This window comes from Tachypleus tridentatus, chromosome 9, assembly GCF_004210375.1.
Source record: "Tachypleus tridentatus isolate NWPU-2018 chromosome 9, ASM421037v1, whole genome shotgun sequence".
In the NCBI taxonomy this organism is placed as follows: Eukaryota; Metazoa; Arthropoda; class Merostomata; order Xiphosura; family Limulidae; genus Tachypleus; species Tachypleus tridentatus.
The window spans coordinates 110,674,101-110,695,426 of record NC_134833.1 but is presented as its reverse complement, the minus strand read 5'-3'; the positions used below and the strand labels follow the sequence as shown (position 1 = coordinate 110,695,426).

Here is a 21,326-nt window from a genome sequence, read left to right as displayed (position 1 = left end):
TATGATATAGTTAAAAGATCAGAAAAACATATTTTGAATATTAAAATAAAAGCCTGTAAACCTTTTGTTATGTAGACTATCTCTTTCTTTTCATGAATAATTTTAACGTCAGACATAAAATGTATTTTAATAGTTACCAGAGTTCCACAATTATACGAAACCCCATATAGGGGCTTATTACTCGCTTTATAATCTGCCTGAAGAGGGCGCTTCAAATTTTCAGAGGAATGTAACTGTTGTGTATGGATTGAGCAGCTTATGCTTTGCCATTACTTCGATCTACCGAAATACAAGGGCTTTAGCCCGGGGAATATTCGCTTTTCTACGCAACTAACGTTACGTCAACAGAAGGCAATATTACTGTTTTATCTGGAATTTGGTGAATTGTTTTTAAAGTTCATCTAGATATCAGAATTGAAAGAAGCAGTGCGAGCGAATCCTAAACCCTAAATTCAGTAAGACGTTGGTCTGATAGACTTATAATTTGTTTCACAGCATTTCAAAGCTTGGAATTGGTCATCATGGTAAGTTATGTTCGGTTTATGAAGGTCAATGTTTGGATAATACAAGAGAAAACAACAACTTAAGTTATTTAATGAACAACTATTAAAATAATGAGAGGTCAAAAAAGCTTAACATCAATAGATGCAGTATTTTGACAAAAAAAGCTTTGTACATGGCGCTACTAACAGAGAAAGATTGTATGAGCAACAAGTTTTGAAGCAATATTTCTTTAAAAGAGCGTGATAAGACACTTATAATATACAGAAGACTGTTTTCTATCTTTAAGACAAGACAACTAAACATTCTGAAACAGAAGTGACACGACAATATAGTTTAGTGACCAAAAAATAAGCTTTATTCTTAAAATTAACACTGACAAGATCTAATATTTTCGTCTTATCCTTGTCTTAATCGGAGTTATTAAAAGTAAACAACTTACTGGTGTTAACGGTTAACACTAAGATGTTGAGTACAAGGTTTTATTGGAGGCTGCAAATGTTAGAATATTATATGAAAAATTATTTCTAAAATACTGGTGGACCCACAACTCTGAGAATTAGATCAAGGACACACAATATTTATAAGAAGGGAAAATGTGGTGAATTTAATCATTAATAAAAGTTTGATGAGCACTTATTATTCTATTATCCCTCTAAATCAGATGGCAGTGTTCACGCGACGTGAAGAGATACCAGATTTAAATATTAGAAATGTAAAATTACCGTCTCATAATTACCAACTTTAATGAACTTTTGGCCGTCAGAAAGTTCTTGAATTATTTGCATATGAGATGACATGACTAGACATCTGATATTTCGAAAATTGCTTTACATAAAATAAATTTATGCTAAATATTGCATTGGCATTATTTAATGACATTGGTTTTATCTTGTTATGGTTAATAGTACAAAAATGAACAGTGTATTATAGTCAGTTTTAAAATTTTAGACGTTATCGTAACGCTATGATTTCAGAATCTGTTTAATGTGTTATTGTCAGTCGTAGTGTTTGTAGCTTATTATCATAATGGTATCACTTTAACAGATGTGGAAAATATAACGTTTATACGTTAAACAAATGTTAGTAAATAGTAGTGATATTGTCGTCTGTTCAGATGTTTAAAATGAACAGTATTGTTGCCAGTTGAAGAACCTTTAGCTTATACCACTGGCATTGTCACATCAAGAGTTGATTAGCCTAAAACAATGTCAATACCATTTTAATAGTTGTTTAATATGTAACTTCCGTATCATCAGTTCAAGATATTATATGCTGCAAATGCCTTTTTAAACTGCCGATGTATGATTACAATCATACATCAATTATATTTGTCATGGAACGTCTTCGGTAACGGATATTTCATACGAAGTGTGGTTAAATAATGTTATATACTCTTCTTCTTCGTAAAATGTCCTAAGAGTCTGAAAATACAACAACATAGTGTTAAAAATATAATAGGTCTAACACTAATGCCCTGTTACAAATATAATTAATTATGAACATATTAAAGTTTATATTAGTGACTTTTTTATTTTAGTAGGTAGTTTATAATGACGACAATATCATTTTATCACTTGTTTCATACATAATTGTATTTTGTCTGCTAAAGGTATTATAGTTTATATTAGCAATATTGTCAGTTTTACAGCTGTTTAATAAGAAACTAGTGTTGGCTGTCAAGCGTGTCATCATTATATGGACAAATCACTAGTCTAAGAGTTCTTAATCCATAATAATGATTATATTACTCTACCAGTTATTTAATATATAACTATTGTATTATACGTTAAACAGATAAAAGTGTACATCAGTGTCAGTGTTATTTTAATACTATTTTTTAATTTAATTGTAGTGTTACCTCTTGAACAGGATATGTTTATACCTCTAATAATGTTATTTTATAGTTGTAAGTAGTGTGAACAGTTGAACAGATTATTAGTATATGTCATTAATATTGTCACGCCAAAGGTTAATTTGTTTAAAATCTCATTATCTTAACAAAGTGATTGATCTTTTATTCAAGTACGAAAATTTACGAATTAATTCTCTAAGACGTAATTGTAACATCAAGACATTCTGTCGGTGAGCTTTCTTTAACTAATGGTAGTCATTTGTTACTTTCTACACATAGTCACGCGTTACCTAAAACTATTGCAATTATCATGGTTAATTAGTTAAACCTGAAACTGGTACGCTGTTAACTGTTCTTCTAAATGAAACATAGCTTCTATACTGGTAACTAATTCTTTGCTTTCAACATTCTGATTTTGAAAATTAATTATATAAAAAAGTCATTTTAACATGTCCACGTAAGGTAATTCACTTTGTTGGCTGATTAATTCGAAATTAATGAAGCTGCTTGAACTCGTTTAACAATGATGTAGCCAACAGCCCTAATTTATGCCTTGAGATTCCACTAGTTATTATTTTGTGGTACTAACATATATAATTAGAAAACAAAATTTCGTGCATTCTCTGAACTTTTCTGACAAAATGTACCTACTCTGTGTAAATTATTATAATTCTTTTAATCTAATGAAGGAAAAAATACTTAACAATTCCATGTTTCCTTTTCGGAAGTTTAAAGGTGTTTGACCAGCTTCATTATCGTCACCATTACAATAGCTGCTACAGTATTAGCATTAATCTTTGTAAAATGAAACTCTTCTGTGGAACTTTTTTTTGTAGCTTCTCGGGAGCATCAAAGGTAGAAAGTATTGCTCAATTACTTTTACTTCTAACTCAATAAAGTTTTTCCCAGTATAATATAGTATCCTTTTGTTCATTAGGTTAGACAAGTAATTCGATTCTTTCAACTCAAGTAGCTGAGTGGTAAGTGCGTTTAAAGGCTTGTTACGTTAAAATTCGGATTTCAATAGCCATGATAGGCATGGTACAGAAAGCCCATTGTATAGTAGACAAGCAAAGTGATTTGAGATGGAAATATGTTACACCCCTCCACAGACTTAGATAAAATAAATGTCTAAGTATTGTTTGTAAACCGTTTCTGCTACTAATATTAAACCATTTAAGAATACAAACATGGAGTATTTAACACTATCAGCGGCATGAAAAATCAACACATTTATTTGAAAAAAAGATTTTGATCAGTTTAAAAATTAGAATATCATTTTCAATCTCAAATTATCATACAATAGGTCCTTTAAAAACCTAAAATGCGAATCAGTGGAAATTATTAGGTAATGTTAATAGCATTTCACATAAATAATTTATTGAGGCTAATATAGTGGCGCTTCCCTGTAGACTACTGTCATTACGACAACCTGGTTCACATTAGACGCCTGATCATTTAAAAATGTAATTCCTACATAGAATAATTTATAGCTGGATGTTTTGTTTGTCTGTTTGGAATTAAAAACAAAGCTACACAATGAATTATCTAATGTCTGTCCATTATGGGTATCGAAACCCAGTTTTTAGCGGTGTGAGTCTGCAAATATACCGCTATGCCACTGGTGAGGGGGGGTGACTGGATGTTTATAAAAAAATCATTCCGAAGAGAAATGCTTATATAGAGAGGTTATTAAAAAATAACACAACATATCTACGAAGGAAACCTTCACTGTACTCCATGAAAGCGGAGAAATTCGCATGGTTAAAAACAGCAACGAGCTTCGAAACCACAACTTAAGCTAATCGTTAACAAGCTCTTATCCACAAATGATGAATTTGTTACGAAAGGGACTCCTCGAACACAGGAATTAATTGCGATAAAGATGAGCATATCTTTGTGTTCCATTAAGAAGTTAGTAAACTGATTTGTTGACTTATTCTCACAGTTAACAGTTCACAAGCTAACAGCCAAACCGCGAAATGAACACCTGTTTTCACGAGAATAATACTTATGGAAACAGGAACCATAATAAAGAAATTCGACAACATACTTGGTCGTCTCTCCCTCTAATACAGCTTCAGTGGACTTTTATGTCTTTTCAAATGTAGTCTTGGAAATCGACGTTTATTGCATTGTAAAGTACATGGAAAGTTTATTAGGATGTGTGATATCTAAGGTCGACATCAGTGTTCTGCTTTAATTTTTTTCACAATAGAAATTGTGTTATTTGGTAATATAGTGCATAAACATGATCATTATATTGAGCATGCTCGACGATGGAGAAAGCAGTTTCAAAGGCTTCTTTCTCATAAAGTACATTGAAGCTCATCACACTCCCAAATAGAATTCACAGTAAAAAATAATTAGAGACGATTCAAGTAACGACTCTTACTTTGGATACTACGAGTGATAATATTTTGTTAAATATAATGAAGCCACAATTAGATGGAAAAATCGAAAGGAAAACAAATGCAATATGTGTTTTCGTTGAGAGTCGATTAACCCTTAAATGTGGACCAAGAATGTAATCAAGGTACTAAACTTAAAGGTTTCACTTTACAGTGAAATACTAATATTAGGGTTTTGCTTATATAATGCCAATTCTTGATTTCACGTTTCCAAAAGGTTTCGATGAAAATAAGCCGAACATCTCGTTGGATCATACAAAATTCTGAAAACAATGTACAATCATATGTCTTATTGATTTCTAAACATTATACATCTCGTTGGATCATACAAAATTCTGAAAACAATGTACAATCATATGTCTTATTGATTTCTAAACATTATACATCTCGTTGGATCATACAAAATTCTGAAAACAATGTACAATCATATGTCTTATTGATTTCTAAATATTATGTCTTGCTGTTTACAAATTACTGTATTGTACTTCCTCATGAGCTACATTTGTGTTTAATAAAAAATTAAAAGCTGGTTTTTAAAAAAATAAAATGTTTGAAAAGACAATATAATTTCAAATATATATATCAGGTCATCACATAAGTAATGTCCGAAAACTTAATACAGAAAGTGCATCATCATTTTTGTCTTTGTGAAGCTTTAATTACGACAATATGTAGTAGGACGTGTATAAAAATGTTCAAACAAATAAAAGAAACTAACCCAACTCTATCAGATCATTAATCAAATAAACCCTTATGCAGATGGATGTGTCTGAGAAGCACATTAGGCATATAACGCTTTATGAGTTTAAAAAAGGCAATAGTGCTGCAGAAACTACATTCAATGAAAGAAAATGTCGAAGATGGTTTCAAAAGTTCAGCTCAGGTAACTGCAGCTTACGTGATGCGTCACGTTCAGGTCATCCTGTTGAGTTTAATGACGTCTTGCTGCTGGCTACACTTGATGAAGATTGTGCTGTAACAGTTAAAGAACTAGCACAGAAGCTTGATTCAACCCATTCAACAGTTCACCGCCATCCGCAACAGCTTTGAAATGTGTTAAAACTTGGAAAATGGCCCCCTCATGATTTGTCAGAAGCCAACGTTAAAGCAAAAGTGGACATTTGCCCTTCTCTGCACTCTCGTGAACGTAACTAACCTTTTTTTTGGACATATTAGTGATTGGAAATGAAAAATGGATATATTATAAAAATGTTAAACGCCGCAGACAATAGCTCAGTGCAGGTAAACTGGCTAAAACACAGCCCAAAATAGACCTCCGCCCGAGAAAAGTCTTGTCAAGCGTTTGGTGGGATATTGTTAGAGTGATCCACTTTGAGTTGCTGCCACTCAATGTAACGATTACATCAGACTTCTATTGTCAACAGTTAGATCGCTTAAATAGTTGCACTGAAAGAAAAGAGGCCTGCTTTGATCAATCGTAAAGGTATTGTGTTACACCAAGAAAATGTCCGGTTCTGTACAGCAAGGATCACATCAGCAAAGATTGAAGAGCTAGACTAGGAATAACTTCCACATCCTCTTTATTCTCCAGACTTTGCCCCATCTGATTATAATCTATTCCGAAGTTTGCAGAACTATCTTGATGGAAAGAGCTTGGAGCACATAAAGATATCAAAACGACACTCTCTATATTCTTTTCCTTCAAACCTCAAGAATTTTATAAAAGTGGCATTTTGAAGGTTGTGAATCGTTAGCAGAAAGTAATTAATAATTATAGAACATACATTATTAACTAAATCGCATTAAAAACGTTTAAAATCCTTTCTTTTTTCTAAACCTAAAATCGGACGTTACTTAGGGGATGACTTGATATATGAAAAGCAGCAAACTATTTTTTACTATGTTAGAAAAGTACTTTAAGAACATTTTCAAGACAAAAAAACAACAAAATATTATTTGAAAATTCATAAAACGAATTTAAAAAATTGAACTAAGCAAAGCTTTGCTTATCCGAGGAGATGAAAAACTGCTCTTTTTTAAAAGCTGCTGATAATTTTCAATGGTAATAAACTGTTAAGCTACCTTTTATTAAAATCAAAAGCTCACCTAGATCATGGACGTTAAAAATAGCAAAAGAAATAAAGCATTTTCACCTTATGCACACAAAACTAATAAAATCAATAGTTGTTGACAAAACATTTACTACTTACAAAACATTTACGCTTACTGGTACGTTACATTTCCTTCTAGTATTTCATTTTTAATTAATTTTGACATAAGAGGGTGCATACTTGTTTATTACATTTTGTTATTGTATTATGTTTAAGAAAAGTCAGAAAGAATGTATGTCAAGCAGCCGCTTTTGGTTACATTTAGCTTTGTTTTCCTTTCATTCTGAAGAATAGCCCTTTTTAAGTTAATTGGAATGTTATACTGGAATTTTCTGAAATATCCGAGCAAACAGGGTTTTCTAGTCTCTTGTATTATAGTATAGTGCCACATTCTAAACGTTTTGCTATTTTACTGGGCCTAACACTTAATTTACAAGCTCGAGTCGCAGCTTCGAAACCCGTCGCCGATCACGTTTGCCAATTTCATCATGGAGGCGTTATAATACAACAGTCAATCCTACTAACCGTTGATAAAGAGTATCTTACATGCTGGTGATGAGTGGTATTGACTAGTTGCTTTTTTCCTTATCTATAACTTCAATATTAGAAACGGTCAGCGCAGATAGTTTTCGAATTGTTTTGTGCGAAATTCAACAAACAAACAAATCATTCTACCATGTAACCAAAAAGGTTAAATTTTGGACAACGTTCAGAATAACAAGTTTCTCTCCAAATGTTATAATTGGCAGCTTTCGTTTCACAATTGACAGAGTTTGTTTTCCAAGAATTATAGTTGATAGTGTTTTTGCTTTTCATATGGTAAAGTTGGTAGTGTAGCATTATAGTTTGCTTTTCAGCTGTTGAAGCTTGTAAAGCTACATACTAATATTACTACTGTTAGAAGAAACTAATTCTATTTTGAATATGTTCTGTTACTGCATTTCAAGGAGTAAATTTGAGACAGTTTTTGTCAAAAACATCTTTAATCAGGCAGGAAGAAGAAAGCACCGTGTAAGTAAGAATGACTCGGATTGTTCGTCGAAATGTTATTTTAAATACCTCTTCAATTAGTCATCAGAACTTTACAACACTATGCAGGCATTTCTTTCATAACAATATAAATGTAATGATTGGACCATATGTTATAAAAAATGTTTGTAAATATTATAGCAAAACGTTTGAATTTCTTGGTATTCTTTCTTCTGTTTCGTTTTTATTACATGGTAACTCAAAAATTGAAACATTTTTTTTAAAATCACAATTCTAGAGTAAACAATGTTGTCATTAACCCTTTTGTGTTTTTACACAAACTTTGTGTTCCTTTATAAAGCTTAAGTGCAGGATGAAATAGGATTTAACAGCCAATCGTGGATAAACAATACATATTACAGTTTTCACTTCATTGTATTTAGAACTAGATTATAAATATAACCTTCATTTACCTATTTAAACAGTGCATTAAAACAAAGCAAATAAATAAAGAACACTTTTCAAATAAAAGAAGTAAATGTGTGGATGGCTAATAACAATCCTTTATAACAAATGCAAACAAGTTAATAGAGATGACACTCGCATCATACGTATATAATAACACAGTCGCGCAGTATAGCAGAATTTTAACAGAAAAAATAGGATAAATTAAATGTAATTGTGATTGAACCATTATTACCATATATTGCTATGTGGTAAATGTTGTCTGTACTTTTATGTACGAATGATGCAAATGTCATCTCTATTATCTTGTATTGATAAATCTACACAGAAAAGTGAATAAATTCTGAGTTCTTGCTTTTATTTACAGTATCTATTTTAGTAATATAATTGATATTCCAGATCACATAGGTAATTTTAGTTTGTTACACTTTTACATCAAAAACAACTTTGATAATTATTGATACTATGAAGGAGTGACATATATTCTAGCCTGTTAAAGACTTATACGGAAAAGTTAGATTATTAGTTAGGAGTGAGTTAATATTTGTTTATGTGCCAAACCCGTTATCTTGCTACGTAGTCGCCCCTCATTGGAACAGCAGTATGTCTACAAACTCACATCGCTAGAAACTGGGTTTCGAAACCCATGATAGGCAGAGCACAGACAGCCCATTGTGTAGCTTTGTGCTTATTTACAAACAAATAAGTAGCTGTTATGTAGTTTATTAAAAAGATCAGTGGATCAAATGTGTGTTGAAATAAAAACTTGTTACGGTATTGTACGGAAGGATCCTATTTAATATAACAGTTTATGTTATTAGAGTGCTACACTATGTAACATTTAAAAGTGGCATAGCTTTCTATGTTGTTGGATATGTTATAATGAAGAAGCAGCTAACCTCTGATCAGATCCAGGCTCGCAGCATTATTAGTCGGAATAGTTTTAGTTATAACAATTGTAATGTTCCACCATCATATGATGCTGTAGAGTATATTAAAGCATCCTATTGTATGTTATATGCTACAGCCATTATATAAAACATTGCAGAGTTGTATGGTAAGTTACAAGGTTATATTGTATGTTACAGTGTGGTATATAAAGTATTCTTATAGTAGAATCTATGTCCGGTGAAGTTTTCTTTACTGCGTAGTTTGCTAATTGTTGTAAGATTAAGATATCAAGTTTTCATACTGTACTAAGTTTAGTGTATTTTCAATATATTTACGTTGTTTTAATAGAATCCAGACTGGATACAACAATAAGTAAATGTATTTACTTACTACAGCACACTTTGCATTGTTACAGTAACCTACAGATTAAAGACAGTACCAACAACATTGTCACTTTTGAATTATTTATACATGCCACAGGGCATTACGATAAGGGAGATTATATTTTTAACCACTACATTTTGTATCTAGTCCCAGGGATTTTCAGGAATTAGGGCAGTGGATGATAATTGAATTTCACATAAGCTTTATTCGTCATATCCATTGACGACGACGCGTTTCGCTCTATCCAGAGCTCTTAAGGACTATTATGATAACCATACTTCTCCATTTAGTGAAGGGCTTCCCATTATAACGTCAATATTTGTTATTGTTCATTAAATAGTTGCAACGAAAAAAAAGCAACAGAGAAAAGCAGCTTCAGTTAGGGTTACTTGAGAAGATAGACATTTTATACAAGAATATAAAAAATGTTGTATAAGAAATACCGTGTTTATTCAGCGAAACAGTAATAAAAATCCTTTTATATCATTTCACTTTGGAAAAGCTTGACTCTCTTCCGAAAAAAAAGCTTGGAGTGCTAAGGTTGTCTATGAAATGCAGTTTTAGGCTCAACAGATTTGTAAGTGAATAAAAAAAGACAACAAAAAGCGATGTTAAGCTACAAATAGGTTCAGTTCAAAGCAGTTGGTCACGGTAACAACAGTGAATAGAAAACAGAACAGTTACTAATGTATATGAATCACCATGGTAACCCCTTCATCCATCTTCACTTCATTCTGAAGAAGCTCTAAGATTCTGCTGTGTTATGAGCTACTTTGCTCTTCTCTCAAGTATTCAATATGATTTTTTCTAGTTCGTTTCGTCTTAACCATTTGAAATTTTAGTTCCAGGGTTCTTGAGCTCTCACTTCGACAGGCTGAATTTCAATGAGCATATCTTAGAATAGGAAATCCGCACAAGTGACGGTACGTCGTCCGTACGAATCGGGGACTGTCTGGTTTAGATGAATAAAAACGGTTGAATATTTGCTAGAGAATATATAATATTACCGTAAAAAAAAAAGTGTAGTGTACAGCTGCGGCTAATAACAATAGAATACTTATAAACTGTGTTAAGATACCAACAATTAAAATATTCGCTATTTATCTATTTATTAGATCTTTGTTGTGCATTACAATTTAGCCTAGTTATTGAATAAACACCCACATTGTAGGAAATGTCACGTTACACTTAGAAGATATGTTAAAAATTCTTTTAGAAGTTCCACGTTTAGATTGATTAGGTTAAATATTACTGTAATTATTATAATTATTTGATTCATTATTTTTCTATGAAGGATCGGTTCTAAAGTCATTCCAAATTTTCATGAGAAAAAAAAACTAATCCAATAGTTAAAAAAACCCAAATGAAATGTGTTCATAATTCATATTTTGTATTCATAAATATCTTTAAATATTCCGGACCCTTTTTAACAACTGGATGACGATTGATATTAAAACATGTTTAAAATGCTCATAATTTTAGGTTGAAGTATTCAATACTTCTCTAATTCCTTATAAGTATACATCTTTCTTCTAACGTTTTGCCCCCAGGTGGCACAGCAGTATGTATGTGGACTTACAATGCTATAATCCAGGTTTCGATACCCGTGGTGGGCAGAGCACAGATAACTTTGTGCTTAGTTACAAAATAACAACAACAAATATCTGACATTTTTTATGAAGCTGTTGTAACTTTTTTTTTCTGACGTCTTTTAAATATTTTTAGTTTTACTGGTTCTATAACATTTTTAAAAATTCAAGTTTGAAACCTTTAAGCACACTTTTCTTAAGCGCGTAGTGTATGTCTTTTCTTATAGCAAAGCGATATCCGGTTATCTGCTAACTCTACCAAAGGGAATCGAGCCTCAGATTTTTAGCGTTAAAAATCCGTAGACTTACCGCTGTACCAGCGTGGTACTCTTAAGCATGGACTTTAATGAATTAGGTAACACATTATAAAAGTAAAGGTAAACTTTTTAACTTATTCTATCATTAAATTATTTCTTTACAAGTTAATATTAATAAACGTCTTTATATATTTTTCTTTGTAGTTCAGGTAATATCTTTTGAGAATAAACAATTGTATTTCTTTTGGGGTTTTGAACTATTATTGCAACCACCAAAATACTTATATATATTAATTTTTATCTACTTATCTATTAATTTTTGTTTCTGATAAAGATCAGTTGCAATTTGGTATAAATGTTTCTGAATATACGTGGAAGTCATAGTTTAAAGTGACACTGATACCTATAGAATACAGACCACAGACCAATGTTCTGTCGAAACATGTAATATGTTTCACTGTCAACAATACGTTTGTTAACCTGAAGATGACCTAAGAAGGTCGAAACATTGTTCTCTACTTTATAAGTAAAAGCGTTAATACCTATAACAGCCGTCCTGAGATACAAAGTGGCACTAAGGAACAGTTTATACCTCCTTTCTAGGGTAAATTCATAAGGAAAGTCAAAACTGAACGTGTTGTGATTTTAGACACAGGTTTTTTAATATTTTGTTAGACGCAAAAGAAGTGTATTAATTAGATACAAAAATACTTAAAAATACTAATCTTGTAATACATATAATTTTTTCCCTACGTGTAACATAATTACACCATAACTTAGATTGCACACAACAATAGTGTCTTTTGAGCTCAGTAGCATTTTGTTTTGTTAAAAACAATATTGTTTATTGCTTTATACCTAATATCTGTAGAATACAGACTATAGAGCAAAATTCTGTCGAAACGTGTAATATGTTTCACTTTTAAAACTTTTCTTTATGCTAATAAATCGTTCTTAGCTTATTTCTTATAATATTGTTTATTAAACACATCAGCACTAGTGTTTAATTTAAATATTCTGGCATGAATACCTGCGCTATTAATAACTTTCAACTGAAAGAATATAAACAAGAATATAGACAAGGCAGCTAGTCAGCAGCGCCCACCTCCATTCATTGAAGTACCTTACCATAACAGGGTAGTTTGATCGTCACTCTTATAATGCACTCACTACCTCCAAATGTGCGCAAAACATAGAATCTAGGACCCACAGTCCATTATGCATGTCAGTGGGTCACGCCTGGTCTAATGCCAGTGAAAAGACAAAATTTGCTGCAGTCGCATAGGTTTTATTCGAGTTTAAGTATGTACAGAAAATAGAGTTATTGTAAGGTATGGGAGAATCTTTTGCGAATAAATATATAACCAATAACCCAGAAATAAACATATTCATTCAAGATGACTCATCTGTTGATATAATTATTTCATCTCCTTCCCCATAAAGAAACGAATAGATTTCTCAAAAATAAAGTTTATATGAAGCCACCAAGTTGTTCATATTTAATGGCATAAAGCAAAGCACAGCAGATATAAGTATGTATGGGTATTTGTTTTGAATTTCACGCAAACGTAAATTAGAGTTATCTGCGCTAGTCGTCCATAATGTAGCAGTGATGGTAGGCTAGAGGGAAGGCAACTGGTCCACACTACCTTCTGCAAACTTTGAGCCACATTTTACCATCGAATAGTGAGATTTGCCGATCTAATTGCCCCATTATAATGCCCCATGGCTTTCAGGGCAAGCATGTTCAGTGTGACGGGGATTCGACTCCGTGACCAGTAGGTTGCAAGGCGAGCGCACTAACTACTACGCTTTACTAGGCCATTTGAAAAGGAATGGATGGCATAGAGTCAAGTAAGGTAAACGTAAAAAGAAATACATGACACAAATCTATGCGCAGTAGATGAGAAGAGAAATAGAGAACATAAAGTCATGCACAGTAAATGCAAAGAAATGGATGGAATAGTCATACTTAGTAAACATGAGAAGGAATGAATGGCATAATGCTATACAAGGTAAAAAGGTTTTATTTGATTTATTTGAAGCTACTAAACACAAAGATACACAATGGGCTATTTGTGCTCTGAAACCCGAATTCTAACGTTGTGTGTTCGTCCTGTATCATAAGAGGGCTCATGAAAAAGGAATGGATGGTATAAAGCCATGAATGGTAGATGTAAACAGGAACGTTATGTTAGGTATATCTATTAGATCCTGTGTATCCTATAACTTTAGGGAATTCATTAGAAATGCTTGATTATCAATTCGTGACTTCATACGAAGGAAAGCAATGAACAGAAAAGGAAAAAAAAATCAGCCAATTGGACGGCTTGTGTTGAAAAACGTACAAAATATGAAAAATAAAAAGAAATTAACAGAAGCTAGCATAAACATTGTGTAGAAAGTAGCTCTAGTAATGGTGGTCAATTTCGATAGAATAAATTTTTATATTGCAACCAACATTAGTAGATTTTAAGTTGTTAGTGGGGCTACGCTAAAAGATTAAACAAAGTATCTAAAGATGAAAACTGAAATGAAAATGAGGAAAAATGACACAGGTATGTTAACAGAAAAAGAGAGCGAAACTATAGAACAAGTAGGAGAAATAAAACATGTTTCTTGTATTATTATATTCCTTCTAATATAGCCGAATGAAAAACTAGTGAAAAGTGAATAAAATGAACGATTATTATTATAGAAAGATACCATAAGAATGAACCAGTGATGTTTCTCTCATTCTGTAATATGATCAAAATACTTTAGTCCAGTTTCTTGGATGAATATATATGATAATTGTACTAATTTTCTATACAACTGGAAACGCATTTTATGTAACTTGCCAGGATATCTTTAAACATCGTAACTTGTGACGATATATAGCCTACTTATAAATACAGTTATTGTTCTTAAATGGTCATTGTAGAAAATGATTCGTTTCCAATATGAAAAAATATATTCTATATTATCACGAAGTTTAGTAAACTCGTATTAATTTTAACTGGAAATATTTTGTTTGGTTGGTTGGGAAGTTCGCGCAAAACTATATCTGTGAATAGCTGTTCTTAGTTTTGAACTTATTGATTAGAAGAAAAGCAACTAGTCAACGGAATCCAATGCCAACACTTGAACTGCTCTTGTCTGATTGAACAGTTAGATTTGATTGTCATTCTATATAACGCACTCACAGACCTAACGCTTGGAGCGCGTTTTTGCGGCAACGAATACCCGGACTCGCAGTCTGGTAACGTTAGCCACAAGACAGACCCAGCTGGAAAGCTAGGTGGCTTCAAACATTTTTCGAAATTTTATTGGGAAAAAGTTATATATACGTATATAAAGTTTCTTCAATCTTAGTTTGTAACAAAAATCATTAAATATAAAAAGTAAATAGGCAGATCCCGTGCTGGAGTTAGCAGGTCTGAAAGTTCCACAGAAGTACTTGTATGATTGAATAGTTAGATTTGATTGTCATTTCATATAACGCACCCACAGCCCTGACGCTTGGAGCGTTTTTGAAGCTAGAAATTGGACCACACTTTCTTAGAAATTGATTTACCAAAAGTTGAGAAAAGTATTAGGTGATAATGCACAGGAACTTTTATAAGCATGAACTACTAAATGGTTTTAAATGTTACTAAAACATATTTCTGACGATGTATTGAGGAAATCTCAATACATGTTGTCTGCCTGAAAAAACAAAATAGGATTAGAAAGTTCAGTCCAATACTTCGAACCATTTTATCTATCTGAGAGAGTCTGCTACGTACGTCACAAGTAAGGGTCTTGACTTTATATTTGTAACGGCAAAGTAGTGTTAATTTAACATCTGAAAATTTCATTTATCAGAACGGCTTTTCAATTCTAATTTAATTGACTGCACTAGGGACCGGCACGGCCAAGCGTGCTAAGGCGTTCGACTCGTAATCCGAGGGTCGCGGGTTCGAATCCCAATCGCACCAAACATGCTCGCCCTTTCAGTTGTGGGGGCGTTATAATGTGACGGTCAATCCCACTATTCGTTGGTAAGAAAGTAGCCCAAGAGTTGGTGGTTGGTGGTGATGACTAGCTGCCTTCCCTCTAGTCTTACACTGCTAAATTAGGAACAACTAGCGCAGATAGCCCTCGTGTAGCTTTGAGCGAAATTCAAAACAAACCAAACCTTGAAAAAACTTCAGGTACTATAAATAACATAGCTGTTACAATTTCTATATTTATAAAACAAAGAAACAATTTACTGCACTTGGTTCACATTTCCAGTGTTCAGTTATTTCAGTGAGTGGAATTTATAAGTGAAAACTAGTATATAACATTACTACGAGTTAAAGTTTTACCTTGATAACTTGTGAAATGTAATGTTGTGTTTCAGATTGCTCATTTTCCCTATTTTTGGAAGTCGTGTTTCAATATATGAAAAAAAATATTATTCTTTCGATAGGTTTCTTTGTTGAGTGTGCAAACCTACTCCAGGACTACGTGCGCTAGGCGTTCCCTGGTTTGAAATTATAGACTCGAGGAAAATGAACTAGACAACATTACCTACCGCCAACCTTTGAGCTACTCTTTCTCAAAGAATAATGGGAATGACTATTTCACATTCCCATGGCTGAAAACGCCAGCATGTTCGGCAAATGGTTTCCATTCCACGACCCACATATTTCAAATGCAGCGCTTTAACCACCAGGCCATGCAAGGTCCCTCTTCCATAAAGACTGAGTAAGAAAAATTTAATGATAAAAACAGTTAATTGGGAAATTTAGCCTACAAATTTTGCTTTAAATTATCTACAAAAATATCTTAAAGGACTAATTATAGTTAATGCTTGAATGTAAGTTATATCGTAAAGTAACAATTGTAGCTAATGTTTGAACATAAGTTCTATGGTATCGTTATGGTTTAAAATACACTAGTCACTTATAGTTTTTATTATTTTTTACAGAATTCCCAACACACGCAAACACACACATACATATATATATATACATTTTGAATATGCATTTTTGTTCAGATATTTTATAAAATGTTTTCAAACCAGAATTAATTGTTAGGAACAATTGTTTCAGTGTAATATTGTTATGAATGTGTTACTTGTTTATTATAAGTGTCCTCAGGGAAGCCAGGGTAAGTCAGTTGTTTAAACTTAAAGTTCGATTTACCCGCGATGAACTAAGCTTAGATGCCTCATTGTGGAGATTTGCGCTAAAAACAACAACAATAATTGATAATAAGTAAGAAGGTAGTTTACACTTGCTGTTTAAGCAACGTTAGCTTTACCAACGACAGGCTTAACAACCCGAATGTAACATAACTTGTGATAAACTTCATTCTATCGATTTTACACCAGCAGAAACGAATCGATTGCCACTTTTAAGTTAGAACGATCAACACAAAAAAATTGGTTTTCAGAAATCAGAGTTTCTTAGAAAAAAGAAAACAACAACGTATTTTCGTGTAACAACTTTGCTCCCCTTATATTAAACTCTTGACTCAATAAAAAGAACTTTATTAATTCGTATTCCACATATTTGCAAATAAAGTCTTATTAGCTTCGACCAACAAAGGTAAGGAATTGATAGTAAATTTATCAGAGCTAATATCGTCAAAGAACTCCTGTGAGAATCACGTGACACACAATCTTGTGATTTAAGATAAAATGCTACGAATTAAATAAAACGATGTACTTGTTCCTCACCTAGATATACACTTGGTATGTACTGAATACCATGAGCACAACCAAGCGAAATAAAATACCCAGTTTTGGATTTAGGTTAGCTTCCATTAGAATGAGTCAACTTGGGTTGAGTAGATAAGGATAAAGCAGTGAAAATTAGAACAAGTAATTAGTACCCTGTTCACTAATAAATAATAGTGGTTTTATCCTAAAATATTTAGTTATCAGTGATAGAATGTTTACCTAACAGGAAAGTGTTCAATCACTAATTTTGACAAACATTTTCCCCTAACCGCTGTTACTAGATATTGCTTTAGGTTATTTATATAGCTAGCAACATTATATTATCCACAACATACCTTTTGGTAATATGGTGTCATTTTACAGAATAAAAAGCTGAAAATGAAATAATATTAACGGTGAGTTTTAAAGAGACCAACTTTATACGTCAGTTTTATGGTTATTATAGATCAACTTATAAAATAAAACCCTTTAAAAAAATAATTTAATCAAACGTAGCCTGTGAAGTAACGTGCCTTGAATATGAGTCTCAGTGACAATGGATCGTATTCCTTTGCTGTGCGCTCTCGCTCCGAACTTTGAGTTGTGAATACATGTTAAGAATGTTGTTACATCTTAGGCAAGAGTCGTCCAAGAGTTTGCGGTGGCTTCTGTTGAACACCTAACGTTCTTCTAGTCTGTCAGATAAACATTAAAGACGACTATGCGCATCACCACTTATGTACTCTTGTCCAAAATGACAAATTGAAATATAAGAGTAATTATATAATTTTTAAAAGTGATTATTTAAGTTGAATACAAAAAATCATTGGAAAAAACGAATACCTGTTTTTCGATCATTTAACAAACCTTTAACGCACAAACAGTTTGGGCCCGGTATGGCCAGGTGATTAAGACACTCGACTCGTAATCTGAGGGTAGCGGGTTCCAATCCTCGTCGCACCAAACATGCCCGCCCTTTCAGCAGGGAGGGTATTGTAACATAACGGTCAATCTTATTATTCGTTGGTAAACGAGTAGCCCAAGAGTTGGCGGTGGGTGGTGATGACTAGCTGCCTTTCCTCTAAATTAGGGACGGCTAGTGAGATAGTCTTCCTGTAGCTTTGTTCGAAATTCAAAAAGAAAACAAACAAATAGTTTGAATTAATATGTAACTACAATATTTGCAAACGAGTTGATTTTATCAGAACATTAACGTTTTCGAAGTTTTAATGAACAGCGTATCAAATGAGTTAATAACAGACTAATATTATACTTACGTAATGAGCTGAGTTTTATTAAACATAATAAAATGTAGTTGTGGTATTAATATTCCAGATAATTATTCTAAATTTGAATACTAGGAATGGCACGACGTTGTACATAGTTTTACTAATCTTGTACTCCAAAAATTATCATTAAACATGAAAATACGATGCTAGGATTATACAAATTGAATTTTTATGTAAATATAGAGAGATCGTTAAAGTAATGGTGGCAATTAGATATTAAGGCCTAAGAGTATTGGTAAACAAATGTGACAAGAAGTACTGCCAAGTTAAAATGTTACTTTCAGGTATCGCAATATAAAACGATGTCACCCATTGCACATGCTTTAATTAAGGCTCTACGTGCACGTCGGAAACAAGGCATAAAATATAAAGCAGTTTCTGTCTTTAGAAACATATTGAAAACTGTACACCCCCCATTCTCAAATGAAAACACATTTAACGTGTTAGACTTGTGTAGAGTGTAATTAATGACTTCAGTACCTGATTAGGTAATGCATTTGTAAATTTGTATATGATATAAAATGTAATCACTATATACTTGTGATCAGTAGGGAGAGATATTAAAGAAAGGAGGCTAATGTTGCAGTTTGAGCTACGGCTTTGACCTGTTGCCATAAACAGCTGCTGCACAATCCATAAAAAAGACCCATCATGTGCCTTGAAACAGAAAACAGGACCAAGTATCGATCAAAAGCTTGTGGTTCACCCAAGGGTGGCTGCACAAATTCTTCATTGTTGTCAGTCGCGAACTAGTCCCGTGTATAGCTAAACTATCAGCCTGGTTACGACAGTGTTTTGTACGGTATCTGTAATTTATAAACATAGCTAATTGAGAATTGTTCGTTTGTTTATCTATTGCTAATTAACACTAGTCTCTAATATAAGTTTTGGTATAAGTTTTTTTTTTTTATCGGTAATTTGATTAGAAGAAAACTCTTATAGTGATTTTGTCTCATTTGTGAAACCGTCGTGATTCGGTGACAAAGAACTATAGAAGTTGTAAACGTCTTTAATGAACTTATTTGTGAAAAGGAGAATACCATTCTCGGTGAAATACTAATTTAATTTTACTAATGTCAATATATGTAAAATTTATGAATATGTGTAAATCATTGTTCGTTAACCTAAATTTAAACTTGAAGTGTGGTATAATTTTGTAACGAAAAGCAAATAAGTATGTAATAGATTAACATACTGATAGTAATTACTCACACACTCGTACACATATATGCAATTTTAATTTGAAAGGAATACGAATCCTTATATGCATTGATATCATGTACTTATACTCATGTATAAGTAAAATATTAATTGACTATTTAAAATATAGGTAGTCCAAAGTTTTATTATCAACCATTGAATAGTTCATAGTAGAGATCGCAAGGAACTGTACAAAATCCTAGGAAAACGCTCGGGCAGAAAGCATCTTAAGCAATATAAATTTAGTTAAAATGCTTTAAAACCTTTACTATTGACTGCTAAGGCTGTAAAGATACAAAATAAACAAGAAACACATTTCTTAGACTTAGAATAAAAATAAAATCCGCTCAAAATGGCCCATTTATAATTCTTTTTAAAAACGGCTTAGTGTATTGCACTTAAACATTTTGTAAAATAATAAATACGTTGCTGTGAAGGACATAGGGGTATTGAAAAATCGATTTATTATTTTTATTTTTACATAACTGAAAAGCATCATAATTCTAGTGTAAGTGATAGTATCATTACCCCTTGAAGTTAACTTTCTTACAAATAAGTAACGTTCCTTTAAAGAAACTTAAGTACAAAGTGAAACATGAATTGCTAACCAATGAACGTTAGAAAAATATAACATGTAGATACTCAGTGATTTGTTAGCTATACTATCGGTGTCTTTATGGAGTCAACCACTATATTATGTATGAACTGAAAGGGTAAAAAAATATCAGTACACCCACAGATAATGTTAAATTTTATCACATACATTCGTCGAATAATTGATTTAAAATACACAAAGGTTTATTTAAGACGATGTTTTAACTGAAAACGATGCTTTTTTTATAGGTAATATTTTTTGCGTTTGGCGGGAGTTGTGTCTTAGCTTAGGTATGTATTTGCCCATTGCTATGCATTATCTATAAAGCATTTAGCATTTAGCTAAACATGCTCGCCCCCCAGCCGTGGGGTGTATAATGTAACGGTCAATTATTCGTTGGTAAATAGCCCAAGAGTTGGCGGTGGGTGGTGATGACTATCTGCCTTCTCACACTGCTAAATTAGGGACAACAGATAGCCTCAGTAGCTTTGAAATTCCAAAAACAAACAAACAAGCATTGAGCTACACAGAAATTATAAATGCTCATCATGTTCTCAAAGAAATATCACGACAATCTGCACTTGCAGCTTAACATTTTTTACTTTTGAACTAATTCGATCAAATAGTTTACATCTACGGTAAATCATGATGAACAGTATCAGTTAGCTACTAGTTATGTTTGTTATCGTTACACTATATAAAGTTAGCTACAATATTAAGTTGTCGTCTTCTGAATATTAAATAAACAGCAAACAAGATAAATAAAATTTTGAAATTTCAACATCCACAAATATGGATAGTAGAAAACTAATGCTATACTATAGACATTATTTACTCAAACTACAAATCCCTATTTTGGCTTCACCAAATCTGGTTCTAAGTAATTTTATGGATCTAAAATATCTCCATCCGTGTGCGTTTTTCACGATCCCTGTTTACAGGTTTTTAAATTCCCATTTTCTCATTTGTCTTATTGTGACTGATAAAATATGAATAGTGGTCATTTATTACCATTTAAATCTTTGTTAATCAATCACTGTATTTCAGTATCTAAATTTAAAAATAAAGTTTAAAACTAATCATTTTAGGTAAAATTTAATAACTTTAAATAAAAAGCTTCTGAAGGTCGAGAGCTTTCTGTATTGACTAAGTATTAATACAAATGATCCTGTGAACT

At 32.3% G+C, this 21,326-nt stretch overlaps 1 protein-coding gene across 4 annotated transcripts in view; it reads left to right on the top strand.

Annotated features, from left to right (window-relative positions):
- Window positions 1-278: 278 nt before the first annotated feature.
- Window positions 279-21,326, top strand: part of LOC143226039 (synaptotagmin-7-like) — a 90,764-nt gene continuing 69,716 nt past the window's right edge. For all 4 annotated transcript variants that reach the window (XM_076456440.1, XM_076456439.1, XM_076456437.1 and 1 more), the window contains exon 1: window positions 279-524. The gene's annotated coding sequence lies outside the window, so the exon portion shown is untranslated. The remainder of the gene's footprint in view (window positions 525-21,326) is intronic.